General features: G+C 41.0%; 1 protein-coding gene across 3 annotated transcripts in view; it reads right to left on the reverse strand.

Moving 5' to 3' along the window:
- The window catches only part of ITPR1 (inositol 1,4,5-trisphosphate receptor type 1), a 324,295-nt gene that overhangs the window by 284,898 nt on the left and 16,947 nt on the right, over positions 1–22,450 (reverse strand). The window lies entirely within an intron of this gene.

Raw genomic sequence — 22,450 nt, forward strand, 5'->3', positions numbered from 1 at the left:
TACCAGGGCTAAGGGATAGAGGAAAAGGGGAGATGTTGGTCAAAGACTACAAACGTTCAGTTGTAACATGAATAAGTTCTGGGAATGTAATGCACAGCAGGGTGATGACAGTTAACAATACTATATTATATAATGGACAGTTGCTAGGCAGTAAGATCTTAAATGTTCTCACTACAAAAAACCAAACAGTAATCGTGCAACATGATGCAGGTGTTAGCTAAGGCTATGGTGGTAACATTTTGTAAAATATAAACCTATCAAGCCAACAGGTTGTACACCTTAAACTTACACACCTTAAACTTACACAATGTTTTATGTTAATTATAGTCAACAAAGTTGAAAAAATAAGAGTGACTGAGTGATCTGAGGCCATAAAAACCTTACCACATTGTAGTTTCCTTAAAGTAAGAGATTCTGTCTGACTAGGTGCTGTGGGGACTAAGAGTGGTAAGCCATAAAAACCATTTAGGTCCAGTGGTTAAGAATCCATTGCATGTGGCACAGGTTCAATCCCTAATTGGGGAACTAAGATCCCATGTCCTGCGTGACGCAGACAAAAAATTTAAAAAATAATAATAAGTTTTAAAAAATAGCACAGGGTGGGATAGAGGCTCTAAAGGGAGGGGATACACGTATAAGCTTAGCTGATTCACTTCTTTGTACAGCAGAAACACAACATTGTAAAACAATTATACTCCAATAATAAAAAAAAAACTCAGAAGCCATCTTGTGTCTGAATGTTTGGTCACTTCTTCATAAAAAAGTTGCTTTGATAATTCTATTTCCATGCTACTCATGCACAGAAATAGTTGTATATGTGAACACAGAGCGATGTAAGGTGAAACGCAGCCCAGTGCAGTGGTTAGGAACACAGGCTATGGAGCTGGACTGCCTGCATTCAAATCCTGGCTTCGAGCCATGAGTGCTAAGCAAATTATTTAATTTCTTATCTATTTTAGTTTCCTCATCTGTAAAACAGATAAGCCTCATGAGGCACTTAAAAGATTAAATTAGTTAATTTTAGTACAGCATCTGACACAAAGTAGGGGGTGGGCTGTATAAATTTTTGATGCACAAATTGCAGTACTGTTAATATAGATACAGATACATCATTCAACAAATGCTTAGTCACGCTCTGACATATCCATACTGTGGAATAATCCTCAACAGTTGAAAATAAATAGGCACCGACTTTTTAAAAATACAGGATAAAGAAATACTTCCAGGTGAGAAAATCAAGTTGCAGAAGAATAATTACAACCTGAAGATAACTCATAAAATGTACAAGTTTATATACTTGTACATGCTTTTCAAAGAACAGGAAACATTCTGGAAGGATAGACACTAAACTGCTGAGAGTGATCCATTACCTCTGAGGACCTAGGTTCTGGTCTAGGTGCTGTAATAATTAGCTGTACAACCTTGGCTATACCACCTAACTTTAGTAAACACACAAGAATAGCTTCCTTAACTTAAAAGACAGGAAGAATAAGGGATGACTGGATTCAGCTATCTCTGCAATCAATTCCAAGCCCTCAAATCACCTGATTTTGACTATGGGATTCTGGTGCTTTCTATAAATAATAACACTGAATTCTCTAATACTCTCCTCTCCTCAGTATTTATCAAAAACCCTATGGAACAGGGCACATTGTTTCAAAAGCACAGCCCCTGCCAGATGGAAACACACTCTGTGTGGGTTCAGTTCCCTCCTTAGATCATGCTCTTGGTAATAAAATCTTTCTTCACTCCCAGCCCCCACACCGGCGCCATGTGTTCTAACAGAGAGAGAGTTGCTCTATCAATTGATATACAAGCAACAGCTCTTTTATTGCCATCTTTGCTTTTTCTGTGGTTTGTAATCAGAAATATATTTACACCATCATTTACAGACATATGCGACCCAATTAATCTACCCACAAACAAGAAGACACAACATTGCCATTGCAAATCAGGGACATGTTTCCAGCATCCTCCCAATGACCAATGAGAGCAATGCTCTCTGTCGCTGACACTAGTCATGATTCATGGTCACTGTTGAGTGAACCAGAACCTCAGTCCTCAGTCTCCTTTACTCTCCATATATCTTGCTGATGAGACCTGCAATCTCACCCTCATACCTTCCCATCTAGCTTTCTTACCTCCCTACAGCCTTCTGTCTCCCCAGCCCAATCCACCAATGAGCTCACCACTCTACGTCCCCAGCTCCTACCATGAGGCCTAACACAGCAGGCATCAAAAATATTAATTCAATTGATTCATGCTATACACACACACACACAAATTTATTAACTCAGTCAATACCTAGTATTACCAGATTAATGTTCCTAAAGGAAAGTATTGATTATGTAACTGGGCAGAAATTTATTCTTTCAAACCCTAAAAATGTGTAATGTGTCAAACATTGTACTCTCTTCTGATTATAGGAAAAATGCTGTATTGCTCCCATCTTTATTGAGAAATGTCAGATTCATGGACAACAGTGAGTCTCTGTTCCTACCAAAGAGAATAGAATTTATCACTAACTCTGCTGTTCACAGACTACCGTGGTCTCAAAGTTTGCGTCACCTGAAAACTTTATGTTGGAACCTAATACCCAATATTGAGAGACTTGAGGAGGGATTGGGTCATGAGGCAGAGCCCTAGTGAATGGGATTAGCGCCCTTATGAGAGAGAGTTGAAAGAGTTGATGCCTCTCCCCTCGAGGTACCGCAACCCCTGTCATTCCATTCCCCTCTGACTCCCATCCGTCCTTCATCGCCTAGCTTAGTATGTCTTCTCTCAAAGTTTCCCTACTTTTGTCAATAACTCTTTCCCCAACAGACTTCATCTATGCTCCCATGGCACTTGATATGTCAATAAAACAGCACCTCCTCTATGTTCTTTACAGATTCAATAAGATTTTGTTGAGGACCTGTTCTGTACTTCATTTTGAGTTGGGAATCCTCAGGTCAACAAGAAAGATACAACCTCTGGCCATGGTGTAGCCATGGAGGGTACACACAGAATAAATCGTTACTCAAATTATTTCTTCATTAAAATTGTGATAAGTACCCTTTAAAAACAGACAAAAAGTACAAATAGGACTGCTGCTGCTATATTGAGATCCAGATTAAAAGTCAATCTGTTACAACATGGTACCTCCAGAATGTACTTCGTAAACATTTATGGGAGTCCGCCAAATTATCTTTTCTATTAAAAGTTAAGTTGATTGAGAGTAGGGAACATGTCTCAGACAGAAGAGAAAAAGAACAGGATAGTCGCAGCTATAACTCTGACTTACCACTGATGTAACCTCAACCTGACCTCTTTGATATTCCAATTCCTCATATGTATAAGAAAATAAGTCTTTAGAAACTATTAAAAGCACTGTACATGGAGTATTATCTTTTTATCTACCCCACTTCAATTAGCATATATTATTACTATATCAAGAACTGGGGAAGTATTTATTGCATTGGTGCTAAATCACTGGCCAAGGCTGGGGCTAGCTCTCGTACGACCTTTTATCAAGAGCAAGGACCGATGTCAATTGTGCAACATCTACTCAATCCTTTAGAATTAAGATGTGGAATAAACTCCCTAGATAAGAAGCGTAAGCATTTCTTGGCAGTGCTTGAGAGATCAGAAAGCTCTGTCCTCACAAAATGCCCTGCACACTGAAGCAATGAGAAGACGGTGTTTTTCTAAGGAGACATTTCTGAATCGTCCCATGGTTTCACATCTCTCAATCTCAGCCACAGGGAGGGGCAAGTAAGAGATTCATCCCCGAAACACAACGACGCTGGCTGATTCTAACACACTCTCCCCAGTCCCACTACTCCCTTCTAGACTCCAGCAGCTGGTCTCCGTCTTTTTTCTTTTCTTTCTTTGTGCAGACCAAGGCCAGAACAAAACCAAAAAAACACACTCTGTGGTGGAGGGACTTCCCTGGAGCCCCGTCCTTGGCCTCCAAACCTCTGCTGTTGAGACGCCACAGCTGGCACCTTCTCTGCCAAGTCGCCACCCCCTTACATACATACACACAAGCACTTCAGCTCTGTCTACTCGACACGATGGGGAAAAGCACTCCGTGTAAGATGTAAACACAAGGCCAGACAGCCCTGTTCTGGTCTCGGTCCTCCTCTTTTTCTCCAGCCATTTTGGCTCCCAAGGGAGTCATCTCAAACTTCCACAAATCAATGTTTCAAATATACTTCAAGCCCATGTTGGCAAAGCATGTCACTTGTCTTAATATCATGGATAAAATCTAACTTAAAGATAATTGGTCTGATAATGTGCTCAGGTTTTCTATTTTGCTTTTGAACAGTTTAGGAACATTATGTGCCAGACACAAGAAACCCAATAGTTTCAATTATCTATTGCGTACCAGGCACTGAATGATTTATCTGAAATGGCCAATAAAATCATCATTGCAACCCTGTGAGGTAAGAGCCAGTGTGTCAGTGGGTTAGATGGTTACTCTGCACTCAGGTAGCAGATATATCAGCGTCTTTATGCTGTCACTTGGGCTTGAGGCATCTATACTTTATGGGTTCCAACTGTATAGAAGGAGCTGTCTGTGGCCCTTTGGATCAGGGTCTAAATATTAATAACACAGGTACCAGAAAACTCCAAGGTGGCCCTATTCAGAGAATGATGATGTCTTGGGGAATTTTTAATAGCCAGAAATCAACCCACTCCCCAAGAGCAATTTTCTATCTGATATGTGCCAAGCTGTTAGCTGATTCAATGACAGGTGAATGTTATAACTATAAAGAGAGAAATGGAAAGCACAGGAAATGCTGCAGACACTGATTTCATCAGCAAGAAAAAACGGCCTAGCAAAGAAAACACGGGCATTGAAGGGATGTCTCAAGAAGAAAAATCTTGTTTTTTTCCCTTGGGGGCAGGGAAAAAACCACCACTGTTGGCTTTCCAGTTAGCAGAAAATAGCCACCTCCTTTCCCTTCTCCCATTTCCTTCCTCTGAATGCCCACATGGTACAGAGCATTGATTAGACCAGATTCAACTCCACAAGAGAAAATGCAGAGAAATGGTCCAGAGAAAGAAACCAATAGTTAACACTGACAACTTGCTACATCACAGCAATCCAAGTTAGAGTTTGGAGGGAAAAAAAAAAAAAGAGTCATAATGTTTCAGGTTAAAAAAAACAAAATCTCCAACTTCAATAGAGATGTTTGTGAGAAATGAACAAAGCATTTGAATCCTTCTTTCACCATGGAACTGTCAGGATTTTAGAAAATTGTAAGTTTTCTTTTTCTTTCTTTTTTTGCAAGAGAAAAATTATTTCGAGCACCTCTGCTTTAAACAGCCCTGGTGAGTCTTTATGTGTGACTTCAATTTTAAAAACTACTGGGATAAAACAGAAAGGTTAGTATATAGCCATGTCAGTTCATTTGTCACTTGTGAAAAAGCAAACCACTGTATTTATCTAAACATTTACTACAGAGAAAGTTAGTGTTTGAAAGGTTTTTTTAATTTTTTTCATGTTATAATTCTCTTTTAAACCAGTGATTTCTAAAAATCAGAAAATCCAGAGAAACTAAGAATTTTTTTCTGCTAAACAGACAACCAAGGGTGTTCTGTGTTACTTGCCCTCTGTAACCAAAAAGAAAAACAAGCCATGTTATCCTGAAAAGTGATTCCTTAGAAACATGAGTACCACCCATCAGCTTTCCATTTCAAGAAGACTTTTCTTTTTTTTTTGCTGAGAAAAGCGAGTTAACAACCTAGATTTTCTTAATAGGGTTTACAGATTAGGTGAGAACTGGAGCAGTTTTACTCCAAGTGTAAAAAACAAACACTTCCTTGAAAGTTGTCCCTCTGACTTACAGAGAATGTGGGATCCTGGGAAGTTTTTTTTTAATTTATTTTTAATTGAAGGATGATTGCTTTACAATGTTGTGCTGGTTTCTGTCACAGAACAATGAGCCATAAGTATACATATGTCTCCTCCCTCATGAACCTTCCTCCCACTTCCCACCCCATCCCAAGCCCTCTAGGTTGTGACAGTGGGTTATGCTCCCTGGGAAGTTCTTTAAGATGAAAAGATATCTGAATCATTAGTCCCAAAATTTAGCCCCCAAATGAAATTTATGACTCGAGCAAGACACTCTTCCTCCCCCAATAACGTCTTTTGTGTCACCTTGAAAGAATGGAAGTGACCAGTATAAAGGTGAGTAGCACAACTCCAGCCAACAGGACAAAGGCTTCCTTCATCGCTACCTGTACATTTTCATAGAAGAAATACGGGCTTCAGGAAAAGGTGCTGAGATTTATTTTCTGCATGAAGGAAATCAAACAGCCGCAAAACTTCAAGAACTGTATTAAACTGACGTGCCATCCGAGAAATGAGAAGTAAAGTACTGAGTGTTTACTAGAAAGATGAGAATACCCTAGTTTCAGTCACAGGCATACCCCTCTTTTACTTCAAATTCTTAACTCATGTGGCTACAACATGTCATGGAAAAGGAATTTCAAACTTGGCTTTTGAAAGCAGCACAATCAAGAGGCAGAAAACTGATGATGAACACTGACTGAGACATAATTCTCAATTAATTAAGCAAATTCAATTCCACTGGTTTTAATTCAACTGCAATTGAATCTTGGCAGTGTCTGCCATTTACAGTCAGATGAAGGTCTTATTATCTACTACTGAAGACAAACCTAGGCAGGACGGGGGACAGATCTCATTTAAAGGAATAAAAACATGATGTTTTCTAACAATCCCTGGACCAGTACTCACTCAATCACCCTGCATAACCCTGACCAGTGCCTGAAGTTAAGAGAGGGTCTGGTTATTAATTCAACATGGGAAATAAGAAGCAGGATGACTTTGTCACAGGCAGGTCCCCAGACCGAGCCAGCTTGTATGTGCATCAGAAGTAGGTATAGAAGAAAATGTGACTTTAATAGAGTGAAGTAAAATTATCTAAATGATATCTCAGGCTCTCCTGCCAAGAAATGGTCTGGTAACCTGTTTCATATGCCACCCACCACACTACAACTCTAAATCTTTGCAGGGTAGGAAGGAGGAAGATGACTCTGGTACATTTGAAGCTCAACCACATGGATTTGGGAGAGTGACTTATATCCCAATGTGACTGGGTAGGAAGGGGGTTGGAAGGAGATCAAACCAGTCAGTCCTAAAGGAAATCAGTCCTGAATATTCATTGAAATGACTGATGCTGAAGCTGAAGCTCCAATACTTTGGCCACCTGATTCGAAGAGGTGAATCATCAGAAGAGACTCTCACGCTGGGAAAGATTGAGGGCAGGATGAGAATGGGGTGACAGAGGATGAGATGGTTGGATGGCATCACCGACTCAGTGAAGATGAATTTGAGTCAACTCTGGGAGAGAGAGAAGGACAAGGAAGCCTGGCATACTGCAGTTCATGGGGTCACAAAGAGTCGGATATGACTGAGCGATTGAACTGAAAGGTGACTAACACTTGATCTCAGTTTTCTGAAAGGTAAAACAGGAAAAAATCTCATGGGCTAATTGTGAGGACTAAATTGTATAGAAAAGTACTTATCACAGTGCTTGGCATATAATATGTGCTCAATAAATGAGGGTTTTCATGAGGGTTTTTGTGAGCTATATTTTATAGCTTAAGTAACTCAGTCCTGAGATACCAGCACATAGTAAATGGCAAAACTAATATATGAACCCAAGTTCCACCATAAAATCTGTTATCATCACCATACACCACCATGCCACCATACACTAACATGGCCAAGTCCTCTGAAGACATATTGGACCAGGGCACAAGTAAGAGAGGCAAATCCATGTCATCAGTGGGAACACAGAGGTAGGGAACCCAGAAGCATAATATAAGGAAATCAGTTTTTTCACTGCTTCTATTAGTTAAGGCTTTCCATTGTGAGTAAGTTTAGACACTGCTATAACTTCTTAGCCAAGTGTTTTTTGTAACTGCATATATGGGGTTTATCCACATTAAGAAATCACAGGCGATAAACTGGAGGGATTGGTATGTGCTTCTTACAACCGAGATACAAGAACAAAATGTTAGGCCTAATCTTTCATCAACTAGAGATTAAAAGCAATCAGAGACATAGAGGGGACCTGAGTGATTTAAGAGGTTGTAAATACAATTGTAATACAAACTGTGCCTAGCTCAGGCCTTGCATGGGATTGCCACTCAATAAAATTCTGTCACGTTTCGTTCTCCTGGCCAGCATTCTCACGTCACAGATGAAGAAGCAAAGGTCCAGACTGGTCAAGAGCCTTGCCTGAAACCACGCTGATAGTCAGGGACAAAGCAAAGGCCAGGACTCGGGTCCTTTGACTCATAATTCCAGGCTGCTTTCTGGACACTCCCAGACAGCCCCCTCACTCCCTTGTTATGTCTTATGTGCCCTCATTTCTTCACATGATATGAGCTCCAGGAGGGTCAGTACTGTAGGCTGTAGCACACTGTCATTCCAAAGAGAAAAGCCAAAGTTGTCCTAATGCTTGGTTAGGTTCATTGACTATTAAGCATCACCCTACTTCTCTGCCACTGCATTATTGGTCCCATCTTCCGACATGCAATCCTTTTGTGGAGATTAAGGCTAAGAGGAAACAACCAAAAGTATAATACAGTGTGCAGACTCGTGGGCTGAAGGCCAAACACATATTTGCCACTGAATGGACAGAAGAACTCAGTTCGAGTGAGACCCTGAGTCAAGGCAGAGCCTTGAGGCAAGAACTTCTGAGCGGAGGAAAGGTTCAGGAGTTCCTTCCTAGCAGCAAGACTTGCTATATATAACATTTGCTAAAATTCTGAGTTTGGGCAAGTCTCATAACCTATACGGGCATCCTCCCTCAACTAGAAAATGATTATAATGTACCACCTTCGCCGAGTTGAGATGATGATCAGAATATACAGAGGTGAATGGAAGGCTTGAGTATATACACACTCAGACATGAGAAATTCCAGTGTCTTCTTATTGTGCCTTCAGAAGGTATCTTCTGCTCCCCAACTCTATTTTCCCCCAAAAATGGAGAATTCCTTTCCCAGCTCAGAAGCAGAACTCAAAAATAAGGGGAAAAACTCCTTATCACCATCAGGATAATAACGTTGAGTGCTAGGTACCCGCTTACAGTGACCTTGGCTTTGCTCTCACAGTGCTTCTTATACCCTTGAGTCTCCTAAACCCTCTAAAGTTGTTATCATTTTACTCATGAGCAAACCAAGACAGAAAAATTAAATACTTTGCCCAAGATCACATGCTCATCAGGATTTGAACCCAATAATGATGCTTCCAGAGCCAAGTTCTTTTCTTTACCATATGCAGCCTCCATACATAAGTACTAGAAATGAGAAAGGAAAGATTTCCCTACCGCTTTCCAAGAAAAATTACTTCCTCCTCAAGTTGACAAAGGAAAAAAACATTGAACTTGAAATAGATCATCTAATTTATTTTAGGTTTTTCTCTCCAGCTTAATCTTTTTGAGGATCCGAGACCAAACTGTTTTGGATACCGTAAGTAAGCTTTTGGTCCCTATGAACTTGTTCCAATGAAAGCAAACCAAAGGGCAAGCTCACAGAATGACCCTCCAACATCGCCATCACATAAGAGGGATGACAGATGACGATAAGATCTATGACTATCCATTTCCCTTTGCAAACTGGCAGTGTCATTCCAAAATAACTGAGATAGATGGTCAGTGGGAACCCAGTCGTGTGTACGAAAAGCTTGTCTTCACCTAGTCCCACTCATCTAGGCAAATCAAGGAATTATGAACAAAAAGAAAAAAAAAATTCACTTGGGGCATACCTCTCATATAGCAGCCAAAAAAAAAAAAAATGGCTATCACTCATTAAGTTATCTGCTCTCATTAATAATCATAGGATTAATGGTGGATACTGGCATCTGGTGAACACACCTGGTTGCCTGCTTCCATTTAAGATGGCTTTACGAGGTTAACTTCAACTGGGAAAGAACTTTGTTCTCATACATAGATACACTGAAGTATCTGCTCTTGATAAAAGTCAGTATTCTTTAATCACCGAAAACACTAAAAATTAGATGGAAGGAAAACCACGTGAAGCACTCTGTTGCAATCAGCATATCACATTACGGAAGTCCCATTGTCTACTCCAGGTATTTCTAACATCTCTTTCCCTGGCTGCTTCCCTCAAATTCCTTGCAGCTACAAATAATGCAGAACCCAGTACTGATCAATGAGATGAAAACGGGAAAATGGGGAAGAAATAGAAGCAATCGTCAAAATCACAAAACATACAGGGAAATAAGGTATCAGTTTTACAACCAGCCTCTATGGAAAACAGATTAAGACTTGTAGAGAATTCACCTTTTACAATTTTTAGAGATAGAATATTTTAAAACTATGATTTGGGCTTCCTTGCTGGCTCAGTGGTGGAGAATCTGCCTGCCAATGCAAGGAACATGGGTTGGATCCCTGATCTGGAAGGATCCCATATGCCACAGAGCAACTAAGCCCATGCGCCACAACTACTGAGCCTGTGCTCCACAGCCCAGGAGATACGGTTACTGAGCCCCCACACTGCAACTACTGAAGCCCACCCACCCTACAGACCACACTCTGCAACAAGCCACCCCAAAGAGAAGCCTGCACACGGCTGCTACAGACCTTGCTCTCCACAACTAGAGAAAAAAAAAAGTCTGTGCAGCAACAAACACCCAGCACAGCCAAAAAGAAACAAATAAATCAAATAAAATTATTTTTAAAATTCAGCATTGTCTTTAGAAAACAACCTATGCTGTTTTTTATGCAACAGAAGTAAAATAGAGGCTGGAAAATATGGCAGAATACAAATGAATGATTAAACATATTTAGAAGAGACAAAGAGAGCTTTCAGAAATGAAAAATATTGACAGAACTGAAATCAAACCCTCAAAGAACAACAACAACAACAACAAAAGATAAGAATAAAACAGAATCAGCAAAGGTAGAGCAGAAAAAAAACCATTCAGAGTACAAGCTAGAAAGCAAAGATGGAAAGATGAAGAGGTTAAGAAACATAATCCAACTAAAGTTCCAAAAGATAACAGACAGTGGGAAAGCAAGTATTCCAATAGATAATGGCTCAGAATTTTCAATGATTATTATAAAAAAAAAATCTCAATCTAGGAATCGAACAAGTATTATGCAGGATAAAAGAAATCAACACCTGGAATCAAACCAATAAAAAACTTCCAAAAAGCAAAGACAGAGCAGATCCTAAAGTCCATCAGAGAGAAAAATAGTAAGTTTCTGCCAATTGCTTTTAACAGTAAAAATGGAACCCCCTTCAAAAAAAAAAACAATGCTAAGACAAAGCACTCACCCACTTACAATTTTATACCAAGAAAAACTATCACTTGAGAATAAAAGCCAAGTTTTCAGACAAACAAACAAAAAAAAGACTATATTCAAAGAAAATAAGAGATTTTACCGTTAACAAACACTCTAAATTCTATAGAATGTTTCTAAAGTAGTGAGACAATTACCTCAGATAGACAGTTTGATAAACTCTAAAATATAAGTCCATGTGAAAAAGACTTATAAGTCAATATAAACAAACATATCTACTATGCAAGCTTACATAAAATATAAGGTACTAGAAAGAGCATACTCAGAGAGGGTGATGGAAATCAAAATGTTCTAAAATCTAAGGTCCTTGTCTTATAGCAGAAAATAGCAATAGTTATTAACATTAGGCTTAACTAGATACACACATTAAACTATCTTGAGTAACCGCGATAACCCTCAACCTGCTAGAGGGGAAAAAAACTGAATGGACAACAACAACATAAAAAGCCTTCCATGAAATTTAGAGAAGGCAAGAAAGGGGAAAGACAATGAGGTAAGAAAGAAAAACAAAAACTAAGTTAATAAATCCAAAACCATCAATAATTACAACAAATGTGTATGGACTAAACATTCTAATTAATAGACAAAGATGGTCAGAATAATTTTAAAAATCTGGTTATGTGCAGTTTATGAGAGACATCTCCAAAGCATAGTGATATAATTTAAAATGTTATACCAAATAAACACTAACTAAAACAACCCTGGTGTGGGTTTATTAGTAACAGACAACAACAGACCTCAAGACATAAAACAGATAAAAATGTTCCCTGCATAATGATAAAACACTTACTCACCAGGAAGTTATAACAATTTTACAAGTGTTAGCCTTTACTGACATAATGTCACTAAACTAAAAACTAAAAAACCTAGCCAAAAGAACTTAAACATTACAATACAATGCAAAATTTCAAATCCATGGTAAAAGTGGGAAATTTTAAACCTTTTGAAATTTTTACATGCAGTAAAATTCACTTTTTTTGGTATATAGTTCTACAAGTTTCAACACATACCTATATTATATAATCTCCAACATAAATAGGATGCAGAACAGTTCTATAACTCCAGAAGATTAATAGTGGGAAATTATAACAACTGTCTTAAAAGATGTAACAGACAAAAAACAACAATCAAAAAACCAAAAAACTAATGAACTCATATAACAGATATTACTCTAGGCTGGAAAAAGCATATTCTTTCCAGCACACTGGAATAAGCATAAAAATAGGTCACAAGCTAAGCCATAAAGCAAGGCTCTCCAGTTTTAGAGAACTGATAGCACACAGATCATATTGTCTGACCAACATACAACTAAGTCATAAAGCATTTTTTTAAACAGACAGAACCAGAAATCCCCCATACAACTGAAAATGTGAAATACTTCTAAACAACTCATAGATGTAAGAAATGATAGTAGATACAAGAAAGTATTTCAAATTCAATAAAAATAAAAAATACTACATGTCAAAACATGTAGGATACAGCTAAAGTAATCTTAAAAGCAATTTACAGCTTTAGATCTTGAATTACAATGTGAGAAGGGCTCAAGATTTGGAGTTAATTATCCAACCTAAGAGAGTAGTAAAGGAAAGCAGAGCACCCCAAGCCGATGCTCTGGGACAACCCAGAGGGACAGGGTGGGAAAGGAGGCGGGAAGAGGGGACACATGTATACCTGTGGCCAATTCATGTTTATGTATGGCAAAAAAAAAAAAAAAAATCACAACATTGTAATTATTCTTCAATTAAAATAAATTAAAAATAAATTTAAAAAAAAGAGAGTAGTAAGGGAAGGGCAGAATAAATCCAAAGATGGTAGAAAGAAGGCAATAAGGGGCAGAAATGAATGAACTTCAAGTCCAACCCATTACAGAATCATAAGGCCAAACTTTGCTTTTTTGACGACTAAGGAAGCGCAAGTGTTTGTCACTTAGTCGTGTCCAACCCTTTGGACCCCATGGATTGGAGCCCGCCAGGTTCCTCTGTCCATGGGATTTCCCAGGCCAGAATACTGAAGTGGGTTGCCATTCCCTTCTCCAGGGGATCTTCCCAACCCAGGGATCAAACCCGAGTCTCCTGAATTGCAGGCAGATTCTTCACCATCTGAGCCAGCAGGGAAGCCCTTTTGATGACTGACACAACAGTAAAACATGCCAATGGTGGTGGTGGTTTAGTCGCTAAGTCGTGTCCGACTCTTGCAACCCCATGGACTATAGCCCAAAAGGCTCCTCTGTCCATGGGATTTCCCAGGCAAGAATACTGGAGTGGATTGCCATTTCCTTCTCCAGGGGATCTTCCTGACCCAGGGATGGAACTCGGGTCTCCTGCATTGCAAGCAGATTCTTTGCCGACTGAGCTATGAGGGAAGCCCAAACATGCCAATACTTATCCAGAAAAGAGAACAAACAAATATATAATATTGGAATATTATTATAGTAATCCTGTTGATACTGTAACAAACCACCAAAATTTAGTTGCTTAGAGTAACACACGTGTATGCTCTCAATATCATGAAATTTAAAAGTAAACAGAGAACAAACTTATGGAAATGGGGAGAGGGGAGGAGTGGGTGAGATGTATGGAGACAGTAACATGGAAATTTACATTACCATATCTAAAATAGACAGCAAATTGGAATTTGCTGTATGACTCAGGGAACTCAAACAGGGGCTCTGTATCAACCTAAAAGGGTGCAATGGGGAGGAAGATGGGAGGGAGCTTCAAGAGAGAGGAGACATATGTACACCTATGACTGAGTCACGCTGAGATTTGACAGAAAACAACAAAATTCAGTAAAGCAATTATCCTTCAATTAAAAAATAAATAAATTATAAAAATTAAAAAAAATAAAAGTAAACCAGCAGCAGGGCTGCATCCCTTCCAGAGACTACAAGGGAGAATCCATTTCCTTGCCTTTTCCAGCTTCCTGCACTCCCTGGCTCATAGTCAGCTCCTGTCGACTCCATCCTCACATCATCCACTACTCACCCCAACTCCCCTCCTATAAGGACCCTTGTGATTACATCAGGATAACCTTCCCATCTCAAGATCCTTAACGGAATCATGTCTGTGAAGTTCCGTTTACCAATATATTCACAGGTTCTGGGGATTACAAAGTGGACATCACAAGAGAGAGGGAGACTGCTAAAAGCTACCACAGGGACCAAACTAGACACTTCTGGGATGAACAAGGTAATAAAAGGATATTATAGGTTTGAAAATTGAGAGGGCATGGCTACATTCTTAGAAAAAGACAACTTGTAAAACTGACCCAAGGAGAAACAGCCCTTTAGGGACATAAAGGAATGGCCTACTGGTAAGTTGTTTATCTTGCCATAAAGAAAACATAAAGGTTTTTATAGTTTCCAGGAAGAGATAATCCCAATGCTACACAAACTCTCCCAAAGAACTGAGAAACAAGGAACACTGCACAGTATAACCTTGACACCAAAACTAGATGAGGACAAGGAAGAACACAAAGGAACCGATGTGCAGAGAGAGGAAGAGACAAGGAGCAGGCTGCCGAAGGTACTCAGTGCCTGAAGGGGACTATTCCTGAGCCCCCGCTGCACCCCTGCCCTTCATGCAATGAAGGAGCCCTCTGAGCCAGTAACAAGTTCCTTTGTTTTGTTGCTTAGTGGATAAGTTGTGTCCGACTCTTTGCAACCTCATTGACTGTTGCCCACCAGGTTCCCCTGTCAGTGGGATTTCCTAGGCAAGAAGACTGGAATGGGCTGCCATTTCCTTCTCCAAGGGATCTTCCCTATCCAGGACTCTTATGTCTCCTGCATTGGCAGGCAGGTTCTTTACCACTAATGCCACCTGGGAAGCCCCTTTATGTTGAGCTAATTCAAGCTGGCTATATTATTCATAACCAAGAGTCCCGACTAGTTCACCACTCCACTAGCCAGACAGACACTCAACCTCTTCAATGGCATTTGCTAACTATCATCAATTCAGTTATCCACATTAACGCCAAGGCCTGAGAACACATGGGTAGTGAAAGCTAGGTCAATTGGAAGTACTTTAAAACCTATGCTGTCACTTTTCAGAAAGCTCTCTAACTGCATTTTTTCTTAAGCTATTATTAAGATGAATTCAAATGACGTGGGCATACTGATCTGATGGAAACAATGAACATCACAGGAATAAAAACCGTATCTAGGATTCAACATTCTCCAAGAATAATCCTTAAAGTAGTCCTCACTCATCTCTCCTCATAAGATTGAAAATTCCTTAAGGGCAGGGACCATTTCTATTTGTTCAGGTAGATGACCTCATAAATAGTCAAGAAGCTTGCACAATCCAATGACCTTTGAGACTTCATTTCTAAGAGTCTTGCCAAGGACATATTTTCCATTGTAATAGTTAAGACACCAATACAGAAACACGCAAAATGGTGAGAAAAAAAATCAAATGGAAAAAGTTTATATTTAATAGCCCCTTAAATATGGCCTACACTTCAAATTTTATGACAGGACTTTTTTCAGGTAGAACAGGCTGATATCATAAAAATGAAATTGATAGAGAACAATCATCACAATGTTATTGATAAGAAGATGCAACAGTGGAAGTTCCAGAAAACCCTGAACCAAGTTTTCAACCAGTAATAAACCTGGCAAAGAGATGAACTCAACTGCACCTCTGTAGCATCCACAGCAGGCAGTGGAAAAATTAGACAAGAATGTCAACTAGGGATCTAAATGTTATTGCTGTTATTTAGTCACTAAGTCGTGTCCGACTCTTTTTCAGCTCCTTGGACTGTAGCCCTCCAGGCTTCTCAGTCGATGGGATTTTCCAGGCAAGAAAAGTGGTGTGGCTTGCCATTTCCTTCTCCAGGGAATCTTCCTGACCCAGGGATCAAACTCGCATCCCCTGCACCGGCCAGCTGATTCTTCACCGAGTGGATTCTTTACCACTTTACAGGGATGTCCCAGGGATCCGAATAAATGTCCTGAAACCAAAGAGCCTGAAACCTATTTCATTCCAGAAATATTAACACAGTTTTCTGGATTGACACAGTATCAGTTAACATTTTCAGCCATCACCAAAAGACCAGCTAATGCAGGGGGTCTTAATAAGCAGGTGACGAGAAATGCCAAATTTTGCATAATCTACATACAGATCATTTGGGGGGTGCTCAATCAGCACTCAAGGCCTAATTAATTGTGGGGTAGAGGGAACAAAGGGTGTTGGTCCCCTCATCACACACTCAGAACTCAAAGGAACTAAATCTAGAACCCAGTGGCTAAGATTTCAGATAGTAAATAACTTTTGACATGCCTCTCCTTTCCAAGCTGACTATGAGACCACCAACAAGTGTTCTTGAGAGAATAATGGCCCAATATCCTTTTAAGCTCTTGCCTTGCAAGTCTGTACCCTGCAAGGGACAACTGGAAATAATGCTGAATGTTCTGCTTCATTCTCTCAGCTTTATATATTCATTCCTGACAGATCTGAAAATAGTCAATGCTAACATTAAAAAAAGAAAAAAAGTTCTTCTAGCTTGCAAGAGACCAGTAAAGGTCGATTATGGGTTTCCTTCCTCTCTCTGCCCCGATCAAGTGACTGCATTCCCCTGGGCTTTTATATCCTTGTGTAATATTTAATTAAATACTCTGTTCTTACTGGTTTATGTACTAGAGAACACTAATTTTAGAAAACCGATTAGCTAGTTCTTTCTAACTGTATGTTATTGTAGCTAAGGTCAAATTTTTCACTGAAACTATGGCAACAAAACCCCAGTATTCTTTGTCGACAAGACAGAAGCAAAGTTCTCAAGAGCAGGCCTCTTACTTGATGGCTAAACCTAGGCTGGATTATTCTGTTTTCTACCTTTACCTGAAAATGCCACGCTTCTGAGAATGGCTATGGGGAGGGGTTGACCTCAGTCTCAGAAACTTGCTAGCAGAAGTCCAAGTGAGCTTATACATAAGTGTCATCACTGATAACATTTTTAGACACATCTAATTTTAGCAGCACAAAATATCCAGACATTTCAGAAGCACCTAAATTGGAACTCAAATGTACCCGGAAAAATACCAGACCAAAAAAAAAAAAAAGAGCTTCTACATGTCAATAAGATAAATAATTGCCCAACTTATTTTCTCAATTATTGCATCTGCTCTTATTGGAGTTTTTCTGCACTGACCTCCAGCTATGGCTCTGTCAGGGGGATAAAGATGGGACTCTCTGAAGGGACATATTCTTCTCCCCACACCTGTGGCCACTCTCCACTTTGCTCCCCAAATCAGAGGACACAAGCACAATTTCTGCCTTCTCTGGGAGCCACGCTGGCCCCTGTCTCGACCAATAGTACTGAGGAAGTAGCCACTGGAAATCCTTTCTCCAGGGAGCTCAATTGTGTTCACAGCCAGGTAGAGAATGTCTCCCTGCAGGCCAAGTGGCAGGCACCCCTCTGAACTCACAAAGAACACACAGTGGGGTGGGGAGTTTCAGGAAAAGAGCAGATTGGCAATATCTGCGTCCTGTCTGTCAAGAGTGGCCGGAATGCCTGCTGCTTGCGTGAAGATAAACACAACTTCCTCTCTCGGCTGGGCCTGTAATTTTATACATAAGATGGGTCTGCCATCTCCAGCAAAGTCCCCATCAGTAACTGAGGCTGCGATCGGGCCTTGTGCAAGCAGAGACAGGCCTGATGGCTCCTCTTCAAAAGGCTACAGCTCTCACGGTCCTCTTGATCATAAGCTCGCTCAATGAAGTATAAGAAATTCAAAACGGTTAAAGTGTGTCTGGCAGTGGATAGCTCTGAACACGCCACATCCTGAAGCCTTAAAACAGATGTATCAACGTCTGAAGGGCAGTGTTTGATGTTCCTAAGAGATGTCCTGAAAGTTGGCAATTGCAAATTTAAGCCACACCAGCTACTCAGCTACCAGGTGCTCAGGTTGTGCAAGGCAGGCGGCCCACTGTGTTCCCTACATGCCTCACCTCACCCTAAAATAATGCCATCAGTTCCTTACTGTTATGAACCATAGTTACCAGTCAGGGAAACTAAGGTATAGTGAGGTTAAGTGATTTGCCCACAATCACACAGCTCATGACAGGCGGGTCAGAGGGCCTGAACCCAAGTCTGACCCCAGCGCCAGCACTTCTTAACCACAAGGCCTACAGTCACCCACTGTACCCCCCGACCCCCCAATACATTTAAACCAGATTAGGGGTGATTTTGATTCAGATAAGTAAGTTTCTTTATATTTGCTCACCTTTTCAAATATTCAATAATCCCATCTTTCCACTATGACCAATGGTCTTCAACAAAATGAAATGAACACAGTTGGTTCTCTGAGAGCTTCTCACTTGGACAGCGTGTCTGTACTCTTCCCCAGCTGTTTGCTGACCCAATGTCCCCAAACACAGTGCTTCCACGGGAAGCAGAAAAAGAAGAAACAGCTGGGTCCTTTGGTGGGAAAACGTAGACAGATGGGATCATCTATCTAACCTCTGTCCCACAGTGGAGATTGTCTCCAACATCTCTGACAAATGCTTAGTCTCCTGTGAATGAGGGGAAACCAGTCCTTTGAAGCGGGCCTCTTCCTTGAGCAATCGCTCAGCACTGATGACAGTCAGAAGCATGTTCCTAAAATCTGCAACTCTGCCTCTGCTCACTGGCCTCTGCTGGCCCTAATTCTCTGTTGTTCTGGGCTCTGAACATCCCTCGTCCACATGACAGCCTTAAAGCGAGAGAAAACAACTGGCTGTTGTCCCTTAGGGCCTTGCATCAACACGGCGGCTTGTTAGAAATGCAGAATCGCAGGCTTCACCCAGACCTACTGAGTTAGGAGCTGAGTTTTAGCAAAATCCCTGGATGCACATTCTTTTCCTCATTCATTCTACAAATATGGAAGAGCCTACTGCAGGCCAGGGCCTGTGCAAAGCCTTAGAGGAGACAGGCATGGTTTCTGAGGTCACAAGGAATGGGCTGGGAAAGAGCGAAGGCAAAACCCAGCCATGACAGCCAGTTGTTTAGAGCATTTAATATGGGCCAGGTACTCCTTAAGTGTTTCACGTGGACTGGCTCTTTTGATTCTCATCAAAACACCGTGAGACACATACAATAATCTTACCATTTTCCAGATGAGAAAATGGAGAGACTGAGAGGTTGAAGGTGACATGACCAGCAAAAACCAGAGCTGAGGGTCAAACCCAAGCAGTCCGGCTCCAGGGACTGAGGAAGATGGGGGGTCTCAGGAGGCATGATGGAGATGGGGAGATCATTTCAGAGAGAAGATAAAGGACATGCAACGCCCAGAGTGCAGAGCAAGTTCCCTGACTGCCAGGACGAAATGATTCAGTGTGGCTGGAGCAGAGATCATGGAGTGGGGACTGCAGGTGAGGCTGGGAGTTAAGTGGGGTGACTCATGCAGGACCCTGTGAACCGCAAAAGCATGTCCTTTATCCTAAGCACAAGTAGGGAACCACTGAGGGCGCCAAGCAACCAGGCAACATCAGGAGACCTGTACTGATTACTCTGGCCATGGGAAACAGATGGGACGGGCCCCACGCTCAGACACTTGCCTCTGCACAAAAGGCAAGTGCAGAAGCCAGCAAGGAGGCCACAGCAGCAACTTAGGTGCAAAATATTGTCACCCAACTAGTCTAAAATGCCTCACGGTCTCTCCCATTTTTCGCAGTTCAGCGTGAACATCATCGCTTCGAGACCTATCCTATCCTCCTGGTTATCCCTCGTTTAGATTTATCCCCATGGAGCAGTATGACTTAAATGTGGAACCCCAGGAGGTGCTAAGAGGTCCCAGACACATTTCTGGAGAAGCCCAACTCTATTAATTCACTCAAGTGGTTGAGTAGAGACACCGTCAAGAACCCTCCAGACGTGGGTTCAAATCCCAGCTTAGTCCGGATTAGTTACTAACCCTCTCTGGGCTCAGGGTACCCAACTGTAAAATGGGGATGGTACACCACCACATCACACCACCTTCTGACTCTGCCAGAAGGCCAGGCACAAAGAAGGAAGGGAATTACTGTTTTTCATGATCACGTATTGAATGAAGTCAGGTAATCTCACAACTATAGGCACAAGAGAGAAAAAAGAGCCAACACTGGGCAGGAGGGGCGTCAAGGAGAAGATACTCTCAGAGGATGAAGTCAGTCCACGTTCCAGGGAGAAGACAAGTCAACTATAAGAAATATGTTTTCAGAAAGCTTTCCAGACTCAGGTAGTTTGGGGAGAAATTATAGGATGGCATCAGGCATCCTTGTTACAAAAAACAAAAAAAATCAGCCTTCAGCTAACCTAAAATGTCCTCGGCAAAAACAGTGCAAGAGCTGGGAACAGTGAAAACCATTTTAGAACAAGCATGAAATTCTTTTCAACCAGCTTTTAACTAAAGACCAGCATTATGCTGGGCACTGGGCCAGGAGGGCAGGGCAAAAGATTTGGTCCCTCCAGGTGCTCCAAAATCTAGCTGCAGAGACAAAAACAGAAGACAGCTGTGATAAACACTATACTCAAGACTGCTAAGTAGGCAGTTAGCACGTACCTCTCGTACGCAGACTTTTGCTCCTGTGTAGCACATCTCAGAATGTCACGTTTCAGGGTAGTAGAAGAAGAAGAAGTAGAGTTGGTAGTAGTTGACTCATTGGAAAAGACCCTGCTGCTAGGAAATATTGAAGTCAAGAAGGAGAGGAGGATGGCAGAGGATGAGAAGGTTAGACGGCATCACCAACTCAATGGACGTGAATTTGAGCAAACTCCAGGAGATAGTGAAGGACAGAGAGGCCTGGAATACTGCAGTCCATGTAGCTGCCTTACGGGGTTGTGATGAGGGGCAAATAATGTACGTAAAGGAAACTATCAAAATTAAATAGATAAAATTTCGTTAATGTATGTAATCACTATAACAATACATGGTATTCACTATTATTTGCACTTATGGAAACTAGATTATCATTATTTACACTAGATGATAGAACAAAAGAATTTTTTTTAATCTATTGTTCAAACATAACAGCCTAAAAGATAGTGTGCGAGGAGATCCAAGGTGTGTCCCAATCCCAATTTTGACATGGAATTGCTTTTTTGACCCCAGGAAACTTCCTAAATCTCCCTCATTTCCTCAAGTGTCAAAAAAGAAAAAGGAAGGCAAAATGTTACCAGAAACCCAAGTGATTCACTGCACATCTTCATCAATGCTCTGAAGACAGGATTATAGAGGCTTTTGCCAAAAGAAAGTCCTTCATCAACCACTAGGTTGTGCTTTCAGGAGAACTATAGAGCAGTATGAAAACATGACCTAATTACACGTGCTCTCTGTCCGCTTTAATTTTGCCCTCAATGGAGGAAGTCGCAACAGCAGACCCGAGATTCAATTAGTTGACAAAGAAAACAGATCCCTTACTCTGGAAGCACTCTATGCATGCAGAGCTGAAATTCGCTCTCCATTAGCAAATAGATTATTGTGAGTCAACGAATATACAACAGGGGTCTAAGGTCTACTTTCCAGGCGTGACTCAGCTATTCAAAAACAAAGCCATCCAAGGCAAGGGAGCAAAAACCTTTCCTGTGCCCATGCGCAGGACACCCAGCACCTTCAGACAAGCATCTCAAAGCTTTGAGCAAGTAGGCAGGAATCCAGCAAGGGCCGCGTGCAGTGTGTGGGACTCCGGTATAATCAAGCGGCGGGCACCACACCAGTGACTGTGTGACATGCTGGGAGCCTTCTATGTTGCCCGGGGGATTGATTTAAATTACAGTGTTGTTCCCTTTAGATGGAGTCTGTTGGTGCAAGATTGGGATAAGCGGGTAAATCTGAAATGAAGATTATAAAAAACCTACTAATCTTTTTATTAAATTTGAATTGATTTTGTGAATACGGAACAAGCTGCCAGAGACTTTTCCCACAAAGCAGCTGCACGCACATACAAAACCTTGAATGTGCCTCAACATATACTTGACAAGCACCTTAAATAGACTGATTTCTCTGCCTTATTTCACACAACAGGCAGAAACAGAGCCCCCCTGCGAAAGGCCCATCATGGATTACAATCAAAAGAACAAACAAAATTTAAGGGCAGCCCTCCCCTTGGCATGTGGGTATTGAAAAACTAAATAAGATACCGGTTCAT

The sequence above is a fragment of the Giraffa tippelskirchi genome, chromosome 9 (assembly GCF_054371585.1).
Source record: "Giraffa tippelskirchi isolate mGirTip1 chromosome 9, T2T-mGirTip1v1.2.pri, whole genome shotgun sequence".
In the NCBI taxonomy this organism is placed as follows: Eukaryota; Metazoa; Chordata; class Mammalia; order Artiodactyla; family Giraffidae; genus Giraffa; species Giraffa tippelskirchi.